Source organism: Cibotium barometz, chromosome 61 (genome assembly GCF_041138505.1).
Source record: "Cibotium barometz isolate CiBa-2024 chromosome 61, ASM4113850v1, whole genome shotgun sequence".
Lineage (NCBI taxonomy): Eukaryota > Viridiplantae > Streptophyta > Polypodiopsida > Cyatheales > Cibotiaceae > Cibotium > Cibotium barometz.
The window spans coordinates 15,480,236-15,502,859 of record NC_141106.1 but is presented as its reverse complement, the minus strand read 5'-3'; positions in this window follow the sequence as shown (position 1 = coordinate 15,502,859).

Sequence of the window (22,624 nt, the reverse complement as noted above, 5' to 3'; positions counted from 1 at the left end):
CACATTACTACATGCTAATTTGCTATTGATTTCACCCTTACGCTAATCGTAATTACACATGCATACACTAATTACCTTGTACAAGTGTCACACATGCATACACTAATTACCTTGTACAAGTGTCCTTAATTATTATCGCACATGCATCCAAGGATGGATGAATGTGACATCATTTCATGCTTATATTGGAATATGGGGAAAAATCCTCCTCCTCAAAGCTGTAGCTAGATCCTCCACACTTCAATCATGTCTATATTTTTAAGTCTTTGTGATTTGGAATGGATTTTGGAAACTTCTTCTTAATGTTCACATAATCTTATGAACAAAGATGAATGTTATCCACACTTGTCCCTAGCCAGTAAAATGAGTACAATGAAATTTTTGTTTGATAAATTCCATCACTCTAAAAATTCATCCTCTTGCATTGGCTCCTCCATTCGCTTTAATTTGAGAGCCGTTTCATTATCCAAAGTTCTTGCTACTGTTCCACCATCAAGCGAATTTGCATATTCAATCTCCACAATCCTCTCATCTTTACATACCTCAACATGATCAAAATCCAAGTCCACATTACACATATTAATCTAGCATGCTATTTTAGACTATTGATACATAGACAACTCAATCACAGAAAAGAAGAAGATAGATAATTCTGCAAATTTTAGTTTCTCAACCTAAATTATTGCACATGTTAGTTGATTGACTAAAATGAACCATGATGTTTGCAAGATCTAGACTCTTGGTGTGCATTAACCCTACTGTTGGTTTGGATTGATGCTCCTTTCTTGAGTGGCTCTCTCTCTGGACACACCTCCCTACCACCACATGTACACCCCTTCAAGACTAAAATGAACCATGATGTTTGCAAGATCTAGACTCTTGGTGTGCATTAACCCTATTGTTGGTTTGGATTGATGCTCCTTTCTTGAGTGGTTCTCTCTCTGGACACACCTCCCCCCCCACATGTACACCCCTTCAAGACCCCTCCGGACAGGCCGAGCTCCCTCCCCGATGCACCTACCACCCATGCACCTTGTCTAAATGGCGCCCCCACCTAGACGCACTTGCCCCCTGATGGCACTCTCTCCTCGCGCAAGCACCGCCTCCTTGCACCTATATAAACCCTCCCTCCTTCCTACTAGAGGTACCCCTCAGGAAGAAGCCCATAGGCTAGGCTCTATGACATGTCCTACGACTTTTCTCCCCCACCCTCGTACTACAAATAGACTTAAAGTCACCCTCTTAGCCTTCCCCAGCTAAGGCTACCCATACCAAAGCGCCCCCCCCCCTCTTCTTGGGATCCCTTTGGCTACCCATACCAAAGGCCCCCTCCCCTCCCCTTGAGATCCCTTTGGCTAAGGACACCCCTCTCCCAACGTCCCCCCCCATATGAAGAGACTTAAAGGTGAGAAGAGGGTTTGCTCTCGCCAGTGAAGCTTTCGAATTTCGAACGAGCTTTTGGCAGCCCAAACAAACTCCATTCCCCTCATATGAAGAGACTTAAAGCTGTGCATGGGGTTTTCTCTCGACCACTGAAGGTTTAGGATTTCAAGCGAGATTTTGGTGGCCCAAATGAATTATGTTTCCAAATCTATTTGATTTGCTAAAATCCTCTCTCTCTCTCTCTCTCTCTCCCCGTAACCCTTAACATTTCACACCCACCTCATTCTCTTTCTATTCACCACAAATAGAGGTACCACTATGGTGTCGAAACATTGTCGAAATGAAGAACCACGTAGTCATTGAGTAGACGTCCCCTTTGAGGAGCGAGAGGGTTTGGTACAAGCAGTAGTGCTTACGGGGCGACATGCCGACTTGGTCCTCGCCAATGAGCTGACAACGAGGGAGTATGGTCCGTGAATTATGCCGAGCTAGTTGAGATTGGAATACCTAATTCTAGATTGTCGCAGTGGCTTGGTTTTGGTTTGGATATGTCTACTATATGGAAGCTTGGATCTAGCTGCTGCTGCTGACCTGGTTTCAAGGTCTCTTTTGAAAATATTTTACTATGAGCATTGTTTTAATGTAAATATTGTTGCTTCCCAAAAGGTTGTTTTAAGGAACATTGTGGAACTTCTTTAATTAAGGAACCTTTTTTTTTGTGTTTCATAGTGTGGTAGGACCTAATTAGATAACAAAAATGAATGGGGTGAGTGGGTGGATGGATGCCTTGACGACACCATCCTATGGATGGGTGGACCCGATGAGTCGGGTAACTTTGCAACAACAGACTTAATCTGTAGTTAAAAATAGGGCCTCGAACAAGTTCCATTTTAGGGGATCGATCCAATGGGCAGGCGGTCGTGCCTCGTTTAAAAAAAAAAGGGAAAAGGCATTGGCTTCTATATGAACCCAGTGCAAGAATTGTGCCATCCTCGATCACACATGTTGAGTGCCATTTGATCCGAGGAATAGATTCCTTTTAGAATGACTACGTTTCCCCTGTGAGATAGAGTAAGGTCCCTCCGATTTCTCGTATCCTTGTATTTCTGAGAGGTCAAGATGTCAACAATCGAACCACGGGACTTAGTCATCTCTCAAAAGGATCCCCTTGGCCCAGCTAGTGCGGGGACCTCACTTAAATCCAATGATAATGATATCATTAAAAAAAAACATAACAAGTTGACTTATGAAACCCTAATCCCAAATGATAGGTAGATGAAATATAACATAAATATGGCTCACATATATGCCAAAAGAATCCTAAAAGAGTGTACATACATATATAGCAAATCATACTATGTAAATAACAAAGAAGTAATAGCCCCAAAACTATCAATTATGATGTCAAGTAATTTGAAGAAAACAAATATTAAATGTGCATGCTTAGATGTACTATGCAAATCAAACAAATCCAATGATAATGATATCATTTTTAAAAAATCTAACAAGTTGACTTACAAAAGCTTAATCCCAAATGATAAATATATTAAATATAGCCTAAACATGGCTCACATACATGCCAAAAGAATCCTAAAAGAGTATGTACATATATAGCCAATTACACTATACAAATAAACCCATCCAATGATAATGATATCATAAGAAGTTGACTTACGAAACCCTAATCCCAAATGATAGGTAGATCAAATATAGCCTAAACATGGCTCATGTACATGCCACAAGAATCCCAAAAGAGTGTACACCTCATATTATCGAGGTGTACTATGCAAATTACATGGAAGGAATAAGATTAATTGGGAGTCCAAAAACATAGCAAACTGAATGGTAGAAGCTAACTCAATCATAATTCCAAAACATAATTTATGAAGTTTAGTAGCCAAACTAGGTTGGTGCAAACACACTAAAAAGAGTATGTGCATATGTAAATATGTAGCCAATTAAATGCTTGCATAAATGTATATAAGCAAGCTAATCACTCACAAAATACTATCATGCAAATCAATTCAAAATCATTTCTTGTTGTTGTGAATGCTCACGTATTAATTTCGAAACCTCAAAGGACACTCATCAAGTATCCACCCAAAAAGTAAGTAGAGAACATAGCACTAGTGTGTCCACCCAGAAAGTAAGTAGAGAACATAGCACTAGTGTGTTGAAATATACAAGTGAATAGGGTGTGTGCGGGAACAAGCCCTTGGTTAGAGGCTGTAAAAGAGGAGATGTAATTGTGAAAGAACCAGTGAAAAGGTGAGAAGAATCTATTGGGAGAGAATAAAGGGTAGCATGAGAGAATTTAGGAGTGTGGAGTTATTCTGGGAGATATTCAGGGAAAAGAGAAGAGGTGGAGAGAATCAGCCAAGAGGTGGAGATATTCTGGGAGTGAATCATGGAGAAATCAATGGGATTTGATGCTTGATGTAAACTCTATAAATTGAGGCATAGCCCTAATGAGAATTTGCTGGTTTTTGAGTATCCATGCCTACATTAATCTATTTGCTAATTACCCACTAATTACATCTTAATCATTTGCTAATCACCCACTAATTACACCTTAATCATTTGCTAATCACTTTGTTAATGATGTTGATTCTAGTGTTTGATCCACCATAGCTCATCATTATGCTCAAATTTCAACATGGTATCAGAGCCATGCCTAGAATCCATCAGGTTTATGAGCCCATTAGTTAATTAATTAGGATTATTAGATAATTAGCAAATAATCAAAATTTTAGTTAGTTTTCACTTCCCACCTTCACCCCCAGCCAGTGGAGGACTCCATTTAGCCAGTGGAGGACTCCATTTAGCTTGCACACTCACAATTAGGGCACAAGCTTCTAGCATATGGTAGCCAACTCCTTTGGCTACAACTCATCAAAACGGCGCAGCAAACCGCGAAGGCGTTGAGGAGGAATCGACGATTTGGCCAGCGCTATTTTTTCTGAGTAATTTGTAGATCTCTACTTCATCAGATCAAATCTTTCTAATTCCTCCTAGCCCAAGGTGTATTCAAGCATGCTCTACAAGAAGCTGGTGAAGACAGAATTCAATTTCATCAAGTCTACATTGAGATCCAAGCTCTTCATCAAATCTGCAGGTGACTTTGGTAAAATAGAGATTAAGCTTTCAATATTTGGTCAAATCTTGTGTTTCTTGGCTTAATCCTCTACTAGACTCATTGCTATTGATGCCTTTGAAAGCATTTGAGCTCATTTGAAGTGTAAGGCACTAGATCTGGACTCCCCGCATACTCTGTTTTCTGCACACAAAATAGAGCATTAATTTGCTAATCAATGATTAATCAATGCTAATCACTGTATTTTGGTGCAATTGAGGGTTCAAATTAACCATTAGGTATCTGATACAGATCCCTATAACTTCATATTGCAATTCGGAGTTGGTTTGATACTCCAACCATCCCGTACAAATTGGTTACCCTTGATTTAATGTAATTTCTGGTGATTTTATGCTGATAAAATTATTGTAATCATCTATTAAACACCAGATTGAGTTGTAAAAGGGTAGACACTGCCCTTGAATCTTGAAATTGGATCAAGAGGTAAGACCCCCTTCACATGACCATGAGTTCAGCACAGGAAATAGCCAAATTTAATGGGGAACAGTTTTATACATGAACAAAAACCATGTATTTTTGCTGATGAGGAAAAATCTGTGGGGATTAGTTGAAGGGAGAGATGAATGCCCAGAGAGAGGGAAAAATGAGTGGAAGAGCAGGAATGAAAAAGCATTGGGACTTATTGCACTCAGTTTAAATGATGAAATCATTCATCACATCACAGGGATACAATGGGCAAAGGATGCATGGGATGAACTCAATAAATTATTTGGTACACAAGCAAAAAATTCAAAGATAAATCTGTTAATGCAATTCTACAAATTGGACATGAAGGAAAGTGAACCTTTAATCACACACTTGAACAAATATAAAAGCATTAAGCAACAGCTGGCAGCTATTGGCAAAAAGGTAGAAGATGATGAAGCATTAGCTGTACTTCTGAAGAGTGTGGACAAAGGAGATTATGAAAACATTGTAGCAACGCTAAAGAATGTACCTGAATTGAAGATACACGAGATAGAAGCAGCTCTACTAGAGCAAGAGAGCAGAGGCAAAGAGAAGAAAGGGCTCGACTCAACAGCAGGAGAGGAAAAAGCATTCTTCACCCGAGGAGGATTCTCTTGAGGACGAGGACGAGGAAGAGGCAGAGTAGGAGGGAGGACCTTCACTTACCACAAATGTGGAAAGCTAGGACACATGGCGAGAGACTGCTATAGCAAACCCAGTGAAGAAGGAACGACATCGGTAAACTTCATGGAGGCTCCAAAGGAAGTGGAGTCGGATCATCTTTTCTGAGAGAGAGAGAGAGAGAGACCCCACAACCCAATGTAACCTGCCCCAACAAAGTAAAACCACCTCTGAGCCATCGATGATGTAGGCCAAGTGGTAGATATATGTGTGAGCACTTTAGTCAAGGTCACGGGCACTTATAGTAGCCTTGGACACATAGAGAGAGAGAGAGTGTCAAGGACTATGGAGTTTAGGGACTTGAGGCACTGATCGCGGGCTATCAAGTAAGAAGAAAACTTGGTATAGGGTCTAGGTGTGCTAGGATTATTCACTTGAGGGGAGGTGTTGAAATATACAAGTGAATAGGGTGTGTGCGGGAACAAGCCCTTGGTTAGAGGCTGTAAAAGAGGAGATGTAATTGTGAAAGAACCTGTGAAAAGGTGAGAAGAATCTACTGGGAGAGAATAAAGGGTAGCATGAGAGAATTTAGGAGTGTGGAGTTATTCTGGGAGATATTCAGGGAAAAGAGAAGAGGTGGAGAGAATCAGCCAAGAGGTGGAGATATTCTGGGAGTGAATCATGGAGAAATCAATGGGATTTGATGCTTGATGTAAACTCTATAAATTGAGGCATAGCCCTAATGAGAATTTGCTGGTTTTTGAGTATCCATGCCTACATTAATCTATTTGCTAATTATCCACTAATTACATCTTAATCATTTGCTAATCACTTTGTTAATGATGTTGATTCTAGTGTTTGATCCACCATAGCTCATCATTATGCTCAAATTTCAACATAGTGACTACCCCAAAAGTAAGTAGAGAACACAACACTAGTGTCAACCCAAATTCATCCATTAAATGATGCATCTTTCGCTTAAGAGAACTTATTGATGTTCTTTAATCCACATCACATGTATGCACCACTATAGTTGTGCTCTTAGAGTGTGCACCTCTCTTCTCCCATTGGTATGAATATCTCACATGGGCTTGTGAATCTCCTCCTTAACTTTGTAGGGTGATTCAATAACAACTATACATTAAACCACCACATGGTTTATACACACAACTCAAGAGCCAAAATTTAAATGCTTCTATGGAACTTTTTTCCAAGAGATTTGGCCCTCGTCAAGGTTAGAAATTAATACTTTAAATCCATTGTATTGTTGTAATTTAAATGCTTCTATGGAACTTTTTTCCCAGAGAATTTTTCCTCATCAAGGTTAGATAAATTAGTAATTTAACTCCATTGTATTGTTGTAATTTGATGATATTTGATCCACATCACATGGAGGCACCACTCTGGTTGTGCTCTTAGAGTGGACACCTCTCTTCTCCTATTGCTATGAATATCTCACATGGGCTTGTGAATCTCCTTCTTAACTTTGTACGGTGGGCTATTATTAAAATCTATAAAGTTCCCAAATGGTGCCATATCTCATGTTTTAATAGTAGTGACACACTAGAGCATGCTCATGCTTCACCCGGACAGCCAGCCCTTGTTTAGGCAGCTTGGGTAGGTGCTATCCCTAGGAAAAATCCTATGCTACTTATGGATTGGGATTATAGTCCTATTATTGGATTTTTTGTCCCTTGATACAAACATCTCAACCAGCTTTTCACATATAGAGTACATTGTACGGATTGGACATCTTGTCCTTCATTGGGCATTGGTTGTCCTTGTTTTACATTTGTATGGTATTTGTGTGTGCTTTAGCTTAGACTTAGGGTTAGGGTCCAAGGACGACTTTGCGCTTTATCTTGGACTATTAATCCTTTATTAGACAATGCTAGTCCTTTTGCTACAAAGCAATATTATTGTGTATGTGACTGATTGGACCATTTGTCCTTCTATTGGGCACTTGTAGTCCTTTCTTTTCCTGCATCTCTCGCCATAGAAAAGCAAATGTGATTAATTGGACCCTTTTTCCTACTATTAGGCAACATTGGTCCTTTTGTCTTTTGTTATCTCTATTTTGTTATAAAGTGTAAGCTGTTGGAATATTGATCCTTCAATGAGTTATACTACTCCCTTGGCTTGCTTATTGTTGCAAAGTGTAGTTTGGACTATGAGTCCTTTGATGGGCTGTTGCTAGTGGTGATTCACATCTTGTTCATCGTTTTTTTGAGGTATGTTCTCATTTTTTTGAGGCATGTTCTCTATGTAATTGGACATGTATGATATGCTTTTGTATTATCTTGTCTTACATATTGGTTATATCATGCTGAAAGGTTTTTTAAATTTTAAATTCGTAGAGAGCATTTAGTATATTTATGAATGTCTTTTAAAGCTATAAATGGTAAAAGTGATTTTTTTACATAACTTACAAGATTAGTGTGTAAAATGTCATCTGAATCTTGTTCTTATATTTATAACATGTAGATTTTTTGGTAAACCCTATACCGTTTGCAAACGTGAGCACATATATCTAGCACAAAATGGATTGTAACACCTCACATCCACATGTGTTGCAATGCGAGGCTTCTCCAATTGAAATACCTGCTGTTGAAGGGAACATCCACTCAGGTGCATAGCACTAGAAAGAAAAAAATGCCTGGACACAAGTGGCAATTTTGTAAGAATTTGTATGGCAAATTCATGGAGTGGGAATGCAATTATTATCATGTACGTAAATCAAAAGGCACCCCAGGTATTAGGGACCATTCTTTTGATATTATTAAGAGATCATGTAGAAAATGTGATCATCCGGGGTTGCAGTCCGTGCATCAAAATGACTAAGACAATTGATAGAGGAGAGTGACAAGGGCAAAAGACTCAAAGTGTCCTTTGCAAATTCTCATCCTCCTTCACATGCACCTCTATTAACGACACTGGTTAACATTATTTTTTAGTGTGGTTATGCTTCATGTAACTCATTTTGATGTAGCTACGCTAAGCGCTTTATGTAAAAGATATATGGGATGACTGAGCTTACGACTTGTGTAATATCGGCCACCATGAGAATGAGCCTAGGTGTACATAGAGCTAGAAGAATCAATTTTGGGCCCCCAATTGTAGAATGGGTGTGACAGACCATTGTAAAAAGAGATCTCATGTATATAAGTAACTTATGAAATATGAAAAGGGACCATCCCATTATCACAATTGAGTTCTCTCTCTCTCCCTCTCTCGTGACTATGGTGGTGAGCTTGTGTTTGTCTATGCTTGCTTGCTTGATTGTGGTGTGTACATGTAGGTGAGGATCTCATTTGCTTACTTCTTCTTCTTCTTCTTCTCTCTCTCTCTCTCTCTCTCTCTCTCTCTCTCTCTCTCTCTTCCTTTCTTATACACATGAAGGCATTGAGTAGGAGTTAAGCTCTCCATAGCTCGTTCTCTCTTTGATCCTCTCCTAACTTGTGGAAGCTCCACTTGAGTGACACTAGTGGTGGTGGAGTGAGCCCCTATTGGCCTCACATCAAGGAGTTAATCCTTATTAGGGTTGGCTAATTGCTAGTTCCTGAATTGACCCTTGCATAGTTTTCTTCCTCTCTTCTCTTTCCCTTGTGTAAGGAAGCATGTTTATTTTGGTGAACATCTTTGGCGCCGCTGCTGAGGAATGGATTTAGCTTAGAATTCTCCACAACCTATCACTTTCTAGAGTCTTGATTTTCCTGGTTGGAATGCAAATCCACCGGTAAGAGTATATTATGATATGAATGTTTGTTTGGTTTGATCTTGTTTTTTTTCAACTAATGGAGCTCAATGGAGCATGAGGAGCTTGGGAAGATACATCAAAAGTGGGAGCTACAAGTAAGTGCCCTAATCTTGCTCTTAATCTCATAATTAATCTTAGGTAATTATGTTTAATTAATAAATCTAGGCATCATTGAATAGCTTGGGGTTAGCCTAAGCCATCCAAAAAAGAAAAACATTAAAAATCATCAAGAAAGGATTGAAATCACAGAGGAGAAACTTGGCGCATTCAGTTTGGACTAGTTTTTTTAAGAAGTAAATTATCGTTCACTTCTTAGACATACGGCCGTACACTTCTTAGGCACGACCATTTGCTTATCTTGGTAAGATCATCCCAAATCTGCCTCATCAATGAGGGCAGTGAGCGCATTTAAAAGGAATAAAGTGCATTAAAGGGAGTATAAAGAGTATTGAAAAGGGGACACACTACCCCCCTGACCTAGACATGGGAGTGTTGGCTACCCAGAGTATGGACATACCACCGATCCTTGAGCAAGACCCCGAATCCCCTACACATTTGCAAAGAAGTCTTGCCTCGAGACTAAGGAACTTTATCTTGGGAAACGCACAATCGGACAATCCTCACCCCAAGGATACATGCATGGAACACTAGCTAGAGAGAGCAGCCATACCACCGCTAGACCTTAGACCAGAGATGGGCCAGAGCCCTAATAACCCAATCCAGACTAATCCAAAAGTCTCGAGAACCGTGCCACGACTACTTTAATGGTATAATCATACCAAGACCGTAGGCTAGCACTGAGGAGCCAACTCACCTAGGCCCAAAGACCTCTCATCAAAAGGAAAGAGCCTACTCAGAATATTTTAGCCAGCACCACACGGCAACTAGGCCCAAAGACCTCTCATCAAAGGGAAAGAGCCTACTCAGAATATTTTAGCTAGCACACGGCACTTATGTACAACAACTATCCACCTTGCAAAATTTATCTCGGATACCATGTGGATCCCTACAAAGCACATATTGGCCCACCAAACTGAGGCAAGGACCATAGATGGGATACTATCCTCCTGGCCTAGCTCCCCCACCCATCATACCCCAACCTACACCTGCACTAGCCATGGCAAGACTGACACCAAAAATGTTGAGGATAGCCATGGAAATAGGAAGGGAGTAGGTATAGGAATTACACCACCAACTCAGCCGATGCAAGGGCCAAGACAAGAGAGAAATAAACTAGCCCACATTTCTAAACTAATTATTACTAAGCTTGATGGGACTAGAGATCCCATACCCCATCTAAAAATGTTCAACTAGATTTGTGAGGCATTCGGCCATGTAGACGATCAAGTTAAGGTGAGTGCCTTTGGCCTCACCATAGATGGGAAAGCAGGACAGTGGTTTCAATCATTGAACGTACAAGACAATGCTACCTTTGATGCCTTGAAAGTGTAAGATTCCTCCCCAGCCTGCAAGTGTCAAGTATCTTCCCTTGTAATCAATCCCCTTTTCAAAATAATAAAAGATCTTGTTTCTACCTATTTTGGCTTAGAGAGAGAAAATATTCTAGAGAGACATTCAGTTTTTGGATGGAAAAATATCTCTTCTTATTAAAACAAATTCCCCCAAAACAGAAGTTCAAAAAGAATTTCAGAAGGTGCATAAGAAATAAATTATAATCTATTCAAAAGGCCTTAGCCTAAGGGTCCAGATTTTTTGAAAATTTTAGATTAAGGTTCCTATGGACCAATAAGATTAATCCAAATGTAGGGAGAAGATAAATTGAAAAATAAAAGAACCCCCCCCCCCCAAAAAAAATGAGTTAATGTTCACATAAGATGCAACGCAAATAGTTAAAAAACTGATTTTTGACACCTCAAGATAGGGATTTCCCCTCATGAAGTAGGTGCCTTTTTTCCATCATTGCTTTTCAATTTTAAATTAATAAAATTAGATATTTCATCTCTCCTCTCTCCTAATTCAAAACTGGATCCAAAAAGTGATCTAAAGTGACCCAAAAATAGTCAAAAATTGACCAAACTGATCTGGAAAATTCTAGAATCAGTTTGCTTGGCTAGAGGCTCATTTTTTCCTATAAATAGAAGCCTCTCCCTTTGTAGAAGCTTAATAGTGTTTTATGCACTGTTACTCTACTCCTCTCCTCAGAGCCAAAAACATTGAATTCATTGATAATTCACTTGTTTTTGACTATTTCTTCTACAAAGAATTGACTATTTCTTCTACAAAGAATTGATGGCCACTCTTGACCCAAGCAAGAGTAGAACGTCAATCCCTCAAGCCAAAGGAAAGCTTACAAAACTCCATGTAAGTTAGAAATTCTACCTTTTTTAAATTTTATTCTATGGTTTTTTTGAATTCTTTGCTTTTAAGTGATTATGGATGCGAGGCTTCCCCCTTCTCTTCATTGTGAATTCAGCCCTTCTTTATCCAAGATGTGTAATGAAATAAATAGAGTTAAAACTTTTTGTATTGTTTACTCTTAAAAAAAAAGAGAATTGATTAGATTAGAGTGCTAAATTCATCTTGGGATAAATTCTAAGTAGATTTAAAATGTAAAAATTGAGAAATGGTCATCCATACAAAGGAGGTTATGCCAAAATTTTCTTAAATTTTGTGAAAATAAGTTTTATCTTTATGTTATTTAAAAAGAGTAATCCCCTCCGTTTGTGTATTCTAAAAGTGTTATTTTCATTCTATGCATAGAAAGATGCATATTGGAAATATTTTTATTATAAAAGTGTTACTTTCATCATGCATATTGGATATTTTTTTATTATAAAAAAGAGTGATTTTCAATAGATTTAAATTCTATGCATAGAAAGATGCATATTGGATATTTTTTATTATTATAAAAGTGTGATTTTCATTAGATTTAATTTCTATGTATAATTAGATGCATAAAAGGATTTTCTTTTATATAAAAGTGTTATTTCCATTGAAGTTGGATTTTATGCATAAAAAGAGGCATAAAGAAATTTTATATCAAAATTAGAGTTCTCTTTGATTCTATGTTTAATTTCCATGAATAATCGATAATGAATAAGTAAATACACTGTGAGAGAAAATCCTATCGTTTCATATTCACTCGGACGGTAATGAGAAAATTCAAAAAATCTATTGAAGTTGGAAATTTAGATAAACTGATTAATTTATTCCTCATATAGGGAATTCATGATTAGTTTAGAAATCAGTTAAGTGAATATTCAATGAATGAAATTCAGTAAAATAGTGATTGAAATATCACCCCCCTTTCGAGAAAGGTAGTTCAGGAAGAACCTTACCATACTCAAATCTAGAATCAGACTTTGACCAAGACCAAACTCTTCGAAAGACAATGTGACCAGTTTAGGAAAATACACTCAATTCACCCACCGAATCTGAAACTAAGTTGAGACCCTTTGATTTTGATCTAAGGATGAAGGTTACAGAATTCGAGGAATTCTGTTTAGAATTCAGAACTGCGATCAAGAAGTCTTGGGATACGGATTTAAGATATACTCATTATATTCAAAGAAAATCAAAACTAAAAACTTGCATAGAAACCCTATTTTCTTAAAGGACTGTCTTACGCCAGAATACTGGAGGGAGCATTTGGTATATGTGTTTTTCTAAGGGAAGTTCGGTTGCAACAGCTAGCGGGGGGAGTGTTCAAAGGACAGCTCACGCGGCAAAGCCTGCTGCTGCCCAAGTCTGACCAGCCTCGATATGGTTAAAATGGTACGCTTCTAGTATGATGGACGAGGGCCGATAAAGCGGTACTTGAGTGAAGTGCCAGGACACCTAAGGAGGATCCTGGAGGGTTCTGTGACTAGGCGATACACGGGCTCGCGGTGTCGAGATGATGGATCAATGTTTATTGTAATCTGTTACTGGATCTCGTTGTTGACCAACTGGTCTCAACAACGGAGAGTCCAGAGTGATACTATTTTTTGTGAGAAACAAGGATTGGATGGAAATTTTGAGCTATGACATCTATAACCAATAACTGTTTTGTAAATGAATTGTTTTATAAATTAAAGTTTAAAGAGGAGTGTGTGCGTATTTGTATTCTAAAGCAAAAGTTAAGAAAGGCATTCAATTATGGGTGGGTGAGTACTTGTCTGGTTCTACCAATTCCAGTGGTTGGGTGGTAGCTAACCCATGGACCGGATAGGCTGGAATCAGTAGAGTTTTAATAATAAAATTGATTTTAATAAGAATACGCTTAGAACCCGAGTAGTTAAATAAAATCCTGAAGACTTCTCAAAAATGAATAGATCAACAGCTGTGCGTGATTCAATAAGGAAAAAAGTGTTGATTCCTTCAAGTTAAGTCTGTAATAAATTTCCCTTCTATCTAGTTTAATCAGATGAAGGTTAGTTTAGTCTCTTGACCCTGTTAGAAAATTCGTTAAGAAATTCAAAAAGGTGGAATCGTCCCGATTTTTTGGGCAAGGAAAATTTTCATGTTTCGCTTTTGGAATGACCACTAGATTAGTCTCGTGCCTGGACATTCGAGGGCGAGGCCCCGAGTGGGAAACCCTGCCCGTGCAAGTGGAAGCTACTTCCGCTGCTGCTACCAAACCGAAATCTGGTGCGCAGAGGGGAGAGTGGGATCCCACAGTTGGTATTAGAGCGCTGTTGTAAACTTATGAAACAGCAGCAGAAATTGCCTAAAATTCTAAAGTAAATCTATAAAAAAAATGTTTTCACTTGCTAAGATTATGTTTGAAATGAATTCATAAATTGAATTGGATTTTTAGATGGATACCCCAAATCTGTCTAGCATTCCTGGACTTTCCCAGAGTTAGGATATGATCGCCTTTGCCTTCGAACATCTCGTCAACTCCGCTACAACCCGTGTAAGCAGAGTGAGGCTTGCCCGTCACTTTGAGGATCTATACTTCCCTGATCCTATAGAGCGACGTCGGTATATGTAGTTCTCTGGAGGAAGATGTATTAACATCAATACCAATCAGCGTCAGAGACTCAGGCAAAATATTTCCTTAGCCATGACCTTGATAAGGCTAGGGGTTGTTCATTATGTACAACTCTTTAATCATTCACCCATGAATTTTAGAACTTCTTGCCGAGTTTTTAGGCTTCTTAGCCGCTTTATCCCTAGAAGTAGAATTACAGCACCTCTTTCAGTGAGATGAATCGTGTTTATCATGGCATGTCTCCTTCGTAGTTTCGCTTCTTTATGCGTACGCAATTGCGGCAGTGACTTTGGAGCCGTGATGCTCTATGTATATATCTCAAACTTTAATAAACGATGTTTTGCAAAAAAATTCTAACTTGTTTTCATGATTGTGAATATGGTTAATAAAATTATCAGAGTAAATCTTGATTCAAGAAGTATGATGAAATAATTATCTATTTAAAGAATAAATTATAAAAATTAAATAATCATAAATCTGTTGTCAAAGTTAAGTTGACAAAAATCTCGTTTTGTCAGAATCATGAGGCGCGCGGCCCGTGCAAAGGCAACCGAATCCTCTAACTGATGAGGAAGAGTTAGATCCGGATGTTCGTAAAGCCCTGCACAGATCCCAACCTGGTCCCTTCAAGGGTGAAGGAGAGCAGTTAGGTGAAGTAGTGGAAAAGTGGATTGAAGCAATGGAAGAATACTTTGATGTAACTGGCTATAACGAGAGAAGTAAGATGGCTCTCGCCAGATTAAAGATTGTGGAAACGGCCAAGGTCGCATGGAGGAACCATTACGAGACAAACCGTCTCGACAGAAATACCCAGACCTAGTCAGATCTTAAAGCATACCTTAAGAAAAGGTTCTGTCCTCCGAGCTTCCTTGAAACCAAAATGAATGAGTTCTTAGAACTAAAGCAAAATAGCCGGACAATTGAAGAGTACCATCAGGCCTTTTCCCTTCTCCTCAAATATTCCCCACAATTGGATGAAGAGCAGCTGATGGCTAGATTTATTTGAGAAATGAACGAGCCATTGGACACCTTAGTGAAGAATACCAAACCTTTCTCAATGGCTGAAGTTGTTAGAATGGCAAAGGACTTTGCCAAAGCCTTTGTTGTTAAGGTCCCGCCAAAGCTTGCACCCTCAAACTTTAAAAGATTCCAAACCTCGAGAAGTACTTCAAACTTTCCACCCCCAAAGAGGGAACAAGGCCCAAATCATAATCAGGATACTGGGAGATTCAGAAGTGAAGGAAGACCCTTCCCACAGAACACTTTTTCAAGAGCCCCACCTATTTCAAGGATTCAGAAGGATGAGCTCAAAAGTGAGAATTGGTGTTTTGGTCACCAGCTTAAAGACTGCCCGACTCCTGCCATGTCAAGAGAGGACAGGGAAGTCAAGGACCCAGAATGCAGAGACCAGCCCCTTCCTATCACTCAAATCAGGGTCCATCTCGTCAAAATCAGGGCAATCCCACGAGGAATCTAGCTTAGCCATCTACCTCTGTACAGAGTAATCTCAGAACTCCTTCCCAAAATTGGGGTAACTAGAGAGAAAGAGTTCCACCCCAGCCTCTGCCACCAGCAGCTAGAGCGGTTACAATAGCAGAAGTAGTGGAAGAGGAAAGAGGCCAGATTTATGCCGCAATTGAAAACCAAGGGCCAAATCATCAATTCTCCGTCATCCATACTCCAGCTGAGTATCAAGGTAAGCCTTTTAAGCTTTTGATTGATTCAGGCACAGCAGTACTCATTCATTTATTTTCCCTAGATGCTTGCGTAAGCTAGTCTTAGATCAGAAATCAGGGAAACCTATGCAAGTTGAATTGGCCAGTGGGAAGATCCTTTTCACTCACCATGAGACAGATCGTATTCAGTTCAATCTAGATGGTAATGTAACTGACTGTCAGTTCAGTGTCCTACCTTTGGGAGTTTTCGACGGGATCCTTGGAATGGATTGGCTCCACAAAAATCAAGCTGACATTCACTGTCATAATGGAACCATTTCCTTCCGTGACCTTCACGGAAACAAAGTTCAAGAAATCGGAATTTCAGGATCCCTAAGTCTGCAATTAGTAAAAGCTTCTAAGTTACTAAAAGGACTTAGAAAGAAGCAGCTCATTTACATTGTCAAAATGAATCCGGTAGACACAAAGTTAAAAGCTAAAGAACCTCAATGGTTAAGTGAATATGAGGATTTATTCCCAGCAGAGCTAACAGAGATGCCTCCAATCGGGAAGTAGATCATGTGATAGAATTGACCCCTAGAGCTCAGCCAGTAGCCCAACGCACGTACAAAATGCCATTTCTTGAAGCCATCAAACTCAGGGAACAGCTTAGACAGCTGTTAGAACAAGGGTTTGCAAGACCCACTGTTTCACCTTGGGGAGCGCCAGTTCTCTTTCAGAAAAAGAAGGATGGAACGTTAAGACTCTGTGTGGATTACAGAGGTCTCAACCAGCTGACAGTTAAGAATAAATATCCTATCCCCAGAATTGATGAGCTTCTGGACAGGCTAAATGGAGCCCAGATGTTCACAAAGATAGATCTCAAATCAGGGTATTACCAGATCAGGATTAATGATCAAGATATCCCGAAGACAACCATCAATACTCGATGTATGGGCACTATGAATTTACCGTCATGCCGTTTGGATTGACAAATGCCCCAGCTACATTCAATCGCCTAATGCAAGACATTCTCAGAGAATACTTGGATGATTTTGTTCTTTTTTTCTTTGATGATATTCTGATTTACTCAAAGAATGCAGTTGACCCCCATGAAGCTCACGTCCAAAAAGTTCTTGAGATTCTAAGGAAGCACCAACTCTTTGCAAAAAAGAGCAAATGCACTTTCTCTGTTGCCGACCATGTTGAATACTTGGGCTTTCTGGTATCCAAAGATGGAATTTCTCCAGATTCCACAAAGGTCCAGGCAGTCATAGATTGGCTTGAACCAAAGATAGTGAAAGAAGTTAGAGGATTCTTGGGACTAACTGGTTGGTATAGAATTTTTATACCTAAGTATGCTCTCATAGCTTCCCCCTGACTAATCTTCTCAAGAAGAATATCCCATTGCAATGGTCTGCCAGGTGTCAAAGCGCTTTTGATAAGCTGAAGACCGCCTTGGTGACCAATCCCATTCTGAAATTGCCATATTTCTCTCTACCCTTTGAGGTAGTAACTGATGCCAGTGGTTTTGCCCTGGGAGGTGCACTCATGTAGGAAGGTCATGCAGTGGCCTATGAATCCCAAAAACTCAGAACGCATGAGAGCAATTATGTTGTCCACAACCTGGAACTACTTTCAGTAGTCTATGCCACCCTGAAGTTGTGGAGACATTACCTACTAGGTCAAAGATTCACTTTGATGACAGATCATCAGAGCTTAAAGTGGATTTTCACCCAGAAGGATCTCAACATGCGCCAAAGAAGGTGGATGCAGACCCTGCAAGAATTTGATTTTAAAATCAAGCACCGCCTAGGAAAAGAAAATGTGGTAGCAGATGTCCTCAGCAGAAAAGCCTCCTTGCTTGCAATTACAGTGGTGTCAAATCCATTGATTAATGAGGCAAGAGAGAAGATCATGCAGGATAGATTCTTTAGCCCTACCCTACTTATGCAGGAAAGCAAAACTCCTCAGGAGTTGAACCGAGTTCAAGGGTACAGCGTGGATGATGGAATTATGTATTATAATCGCAGGCTATGCATTCCCAATGATGAGGAGACTAAGGGTCAAATTCTGAATGAAGCCCATGATAGCCTTATTGCAGGACATCCAGGTTTCATCAAGACCTACATGTCTGTAAAGAAAAGCTTTTTTTGTCCTGGTCTAATAAAGGATGTACTTAATCATGTACGTCAATGTCTGACATGTCAGAAAGTCAAAGCCGAGAGAGTAAAAATGCCTGGGAAGTTACATCCATTAGACATTCCTCGGATCATGAAGTGGGAATGTATCAGTATGGATTTTATTATTGGATTACCTTCAGTGCAATCAGGTTACAACTCCATCTTGGTGGTAGTTGATAGACTAACCAAAGTTGCCCATCTGATTCCAGTAAAAGAAACCTACACTATAGTGGATGTGGCCAGAGTGTTCCTCAAGGAAATCTTTAGATTGCATGGCCAACCCAGGAGAATAGTAAGTGATCGAGATCCCAAGTTCACGTCAAGATTTTGGACTGCATTTTTCAAAGCAGTAGGAACTTTCTTGGATCTCAGTACAGCTTACCACCCCGAGATCGATGATCAAACAGAAAGGGTAAACCAAGTAATCGAAGATATACTTCGATCATCCTGTGGTGGCAGGGAACCCAAGAAGTGGCTAAGCTATCTGCACCTAGTCGAGTTCGCCTACAATGCTTCTTATAACCGAAGTATCGGGATGAGCCCTTTCAAAGCTCTGTATGGACAAGATTGCTTAACTCCATTAACTTGGTCTGACCCATTGATTAGGGTCGAGATGTCTAGACAGATGCTTGACGACATGGAGAAGCAGATGCAGTCAATTCACAAAGATATAAAAGCTGCCCAGGATAGACAAAAGCAGTATACAGATAAGAAGAGGACAGGCAGAAAATTCGAAGAAGCAGATATGATCTTCATTCGAGTAAAAGTTCTCTATCTCTTGGGAAGTACAAGAAGTTATCCCCCAGGTATTGTGGACCATATCTGATTACAAAGAAAGTAGGTGACTTAGCCTATGAACTTCTTCTGCCTCCTCATCTCAAAGTACATAATGTATTTCATGTCAGCCTACTTAAAAAGTATCTACCAAGCCCGAATCATGTGCTTGATGAAATCTTAACTTCTTCAACCCAAGGGCAGATGGAACTCCAACCTGAAGAAATCCTTGATGTTTGAGAGAAGGTTCTCAGGAACAGAATTCTGAGAGAATTATTGGTCAAATGGAAGTTCTATCCTTTTGAAGATGCCACCTAGAGAAAGAAGCCTAACAGTTGCGGGATTACCCTCAGTTTGCGAGATGAGGACATCTCACATTTTTTAAGTGGGAGAGAATGTAAGATTCCTCCCCAGCCCTCAAGATGTCCAGTATCTTCCCCTGTAATCAATCCCCTCTTCAGAATAATAAAAGATCTTGTTTCTACCTATTTTGGCTTAGAGAGAGAAAATATTCTAGAGAGAGGTTATTCAGTTTTTGGATGGAAAAATATCTCTTCTTATTAAAATAAACTCCCCCAAAACAAAAGTTCAAAAAGAATTTCAGAAGGTGCATAAGAAATAAATTATAATCTATTCAAAAGGCCTTAGCCTAAGGGTCCAGATTTTTTTAAAATTTTAGGTTAAGATTACTATGGACCAATAAGATTAATCCAAATGTAGGGAGGAGATAAATTGAAAAATAAAAGAAAAAACCCCCAAAAATGAGTTAATGTTTACATAAGATGAAGAGTGGACTAAGGACCAAGGAAAATAGTTAAAAAACTAATTTTTGACACCTCAGGATAGGGATTCCCCCTCATGAAGTAGGCACCTTTTTCCCATCATTGCTTTTTAATTAATAAAATTAGATATTTCATCTCTCCTCTCTCCTAACTCAAAAACTGAATCCAAAAAGTGAACTAAACTGACCCAAAAATGGTCAAAAATTGACCAAACTGATCTGGAAAATTCTAGAATCAGTTTGCTTGGTTAGAGGCTCATTTTTTCCTATAAATAGAAGCCTCCCCCTTTGTAGAAGCTTAATAGTGTTTTATGCACTGTTACTCTACTCCTCCTCAGAGCCAAAAACATTGAATTCATTGATAATTCACTTGTTTTTGACTATTTCTTCTACAAAAGAATTGGTGGCCACTCTTGACCCAAGCAAGAGTAGAACCGTCAATCCCTCAAGCCAAAGGAAAGCTCACAAAACTCCATGTAAGTTAGAAATTCTACTTTTTTTTTAATTTTATTCTATGGTTTTTTTGAATTCTTTGCTTTTAAGTGATTATGGATGTTAAGCCTTCATGAAAAGGCTTCCCCCTTCTCTTCATTATGAATTCAGTCCTTCTTTATCGAAGATGTGTAATCAAATAAATAGAGTTAAAACTTTTTGTATTGTTTACTCTTAAAAAAATGAGAATTGATTAGATTAGAGTGCTAAATTCATCTTGGGGTAAATTCTAAGTAGATTTAAAATGTAAAAATTGAGAAATGGTCAGCCATAGGTTATGGCAAATTTTCTTAAATTTTATGGAAATAAGTTTTATCTTTGTTATTCAGAAAGAGTAATCCCCTTTTTTTGTGTATTCTAAAAGTGTTATTTTCATTCTATGCATATAGAAAGATGCATATTGAAAATATTTTTATTATAAAAGTGTTACTTTCATCAATATTGATTTTTATGCATAAAGTGATGCATAAAATAAATTTTTTTAATTATAAAAGTTACTTTCATCAATATTGATTTTTTATGCATAAAGTGATGCATAAAAGAATTTTTTTTAATTATAAAAGTGTTACTTTCATCAATATTGATTTTTATGCATAAAGTGATGCATAGAAGAATTTTTGTTTTATTATAAAAGTGTTACTTTCATCAATATTGATTTTTATGCATAAAGTGATGCATAAAAGATTTTTTTTAAATTATAAAAGTGTTACTTTCACTAATATTGTTTTTATGCATAAAGTGATGCATAAAAGAAAATTTTCATTATAAAAGTGTGATTTTCATTAGATTTAAATTCTATGCATAAGATGCATATTGGATATTTTTTTATTATAAAAGAGTGATTTTCATTAGATTTAAATTCTATGCATAGAAAGATGCATATTGGATATTTTTTATTATTATAAAAGTGTGATTTTCATTAGATTTAATTTCTATGTATAAATAGATGCATAAAAGGATTTTCTTTTATATAAAAGTGTTATTTCCATTGAAGTTGGATTTTATGCATAAAAAGAGGCATAAAGAATTTTTATATCAAAATTAGAGTTCTCTTTGATTCTATGTTTTATTTCCATCAATACTCGATAAATGAATAAGTAAATACACTGTGAGAGAAAATTCTATCGTTTCATATTCACTCGGACGGTAATGAGAAAATTTAGAAAATCTATCAAAGTTGGAAATTTAGATAAATTGATTAATTTATTCCTCATAGGAATTCGTGATTAGTTTAGAAATCAGTTAAGTGAATATTCAATGAATGAAATTCAATAAAATAGTGATTGAAATATCACCCCCTTTCGAGAAAGGTAGTTTAGGAAGAACCTTACCAGACTCGAACCCCAGAATCAGACTTTGACCAAGACCAAACTCTTCGTCAATTTCAAGGAAAGACAATGTGACCAGTTCAGGAAAATACACTCAAATCACCCACTGAATCTGAAACTAAGTTGAGACCCTTTGATTTTGATTTGTGGATCAAGATTGCAGAATTCGAGGAATTCTGTTTAGAATTCAGAACTGTGATCAAGAAGTCTTGGGATACGGATTTAAGATATACTCATTATATTCAAAGAAAATCAAAACTGAAAACTTGCATAGAAACCGTGTTTTCTTAAAGGACTGTCTTACGCTAGAATGCTGGAGGAAGCATTTGGTATATGTGTTTTTCTAAGGGAAGTTGGGTTGCAACAGCTGGCGAGGAGTGTTCAAAGGATAGCTCACAACGCGGCAAAGCCTGCCCAGGTCTTGCCTCGGTATGGTTAAAATGGTGCGCTTTCGGTATGATGGACGAGGACCGACGAAGCGGTCCCTGAGTGAAGTACCAGGATACCTAAGGAGGATCCTGGAGGGTTCTGATGAGGCGATGCACGGGCTCGCGGTGCCGACGAGGACACCCATGCATATGTCGTGGGTGGAAGATATTGTATGATGGATCAATGTTTATTGTAATCTGTTATTACTAGATCTCGTTGTTGCTGACCAGCTGGTCTCAAAACGGAGAGTCCAGAGTGATACTGTTTTTTGTGAGAGACAAGGATTGGATGGAAATTTTGAGCTATGACATCTGTAACCAATAATTGTTTTGTTAATGGATTGTTTTATAAATTAAAGTTTAAAGAGGAGTGTGTGCGTATTTGTATTCTAAAGAAAAAGTTAAGAAAGGCATTCAATTATGGGTGGGTGAGTACTTGTCTAGTTCTACCAATTCCAGTGGTTGGAACCCATGGGCCGGCTGGAATCAATAGAGTTTTAATAATAAAATTGATTAATATGAATACGCTTAGAACCCGAGTAGTTAAATAAAAAACACCATATTCGTGAGTTTGGGAATCTCCCAAGTCCCATTTTTGTAATACTAAAAAGGTGGGACCAGATTAACATGTCTATAAGTTTCTCAAAACCCTATCATGTGACCTATCATTGGAAAGCGCTTGAAA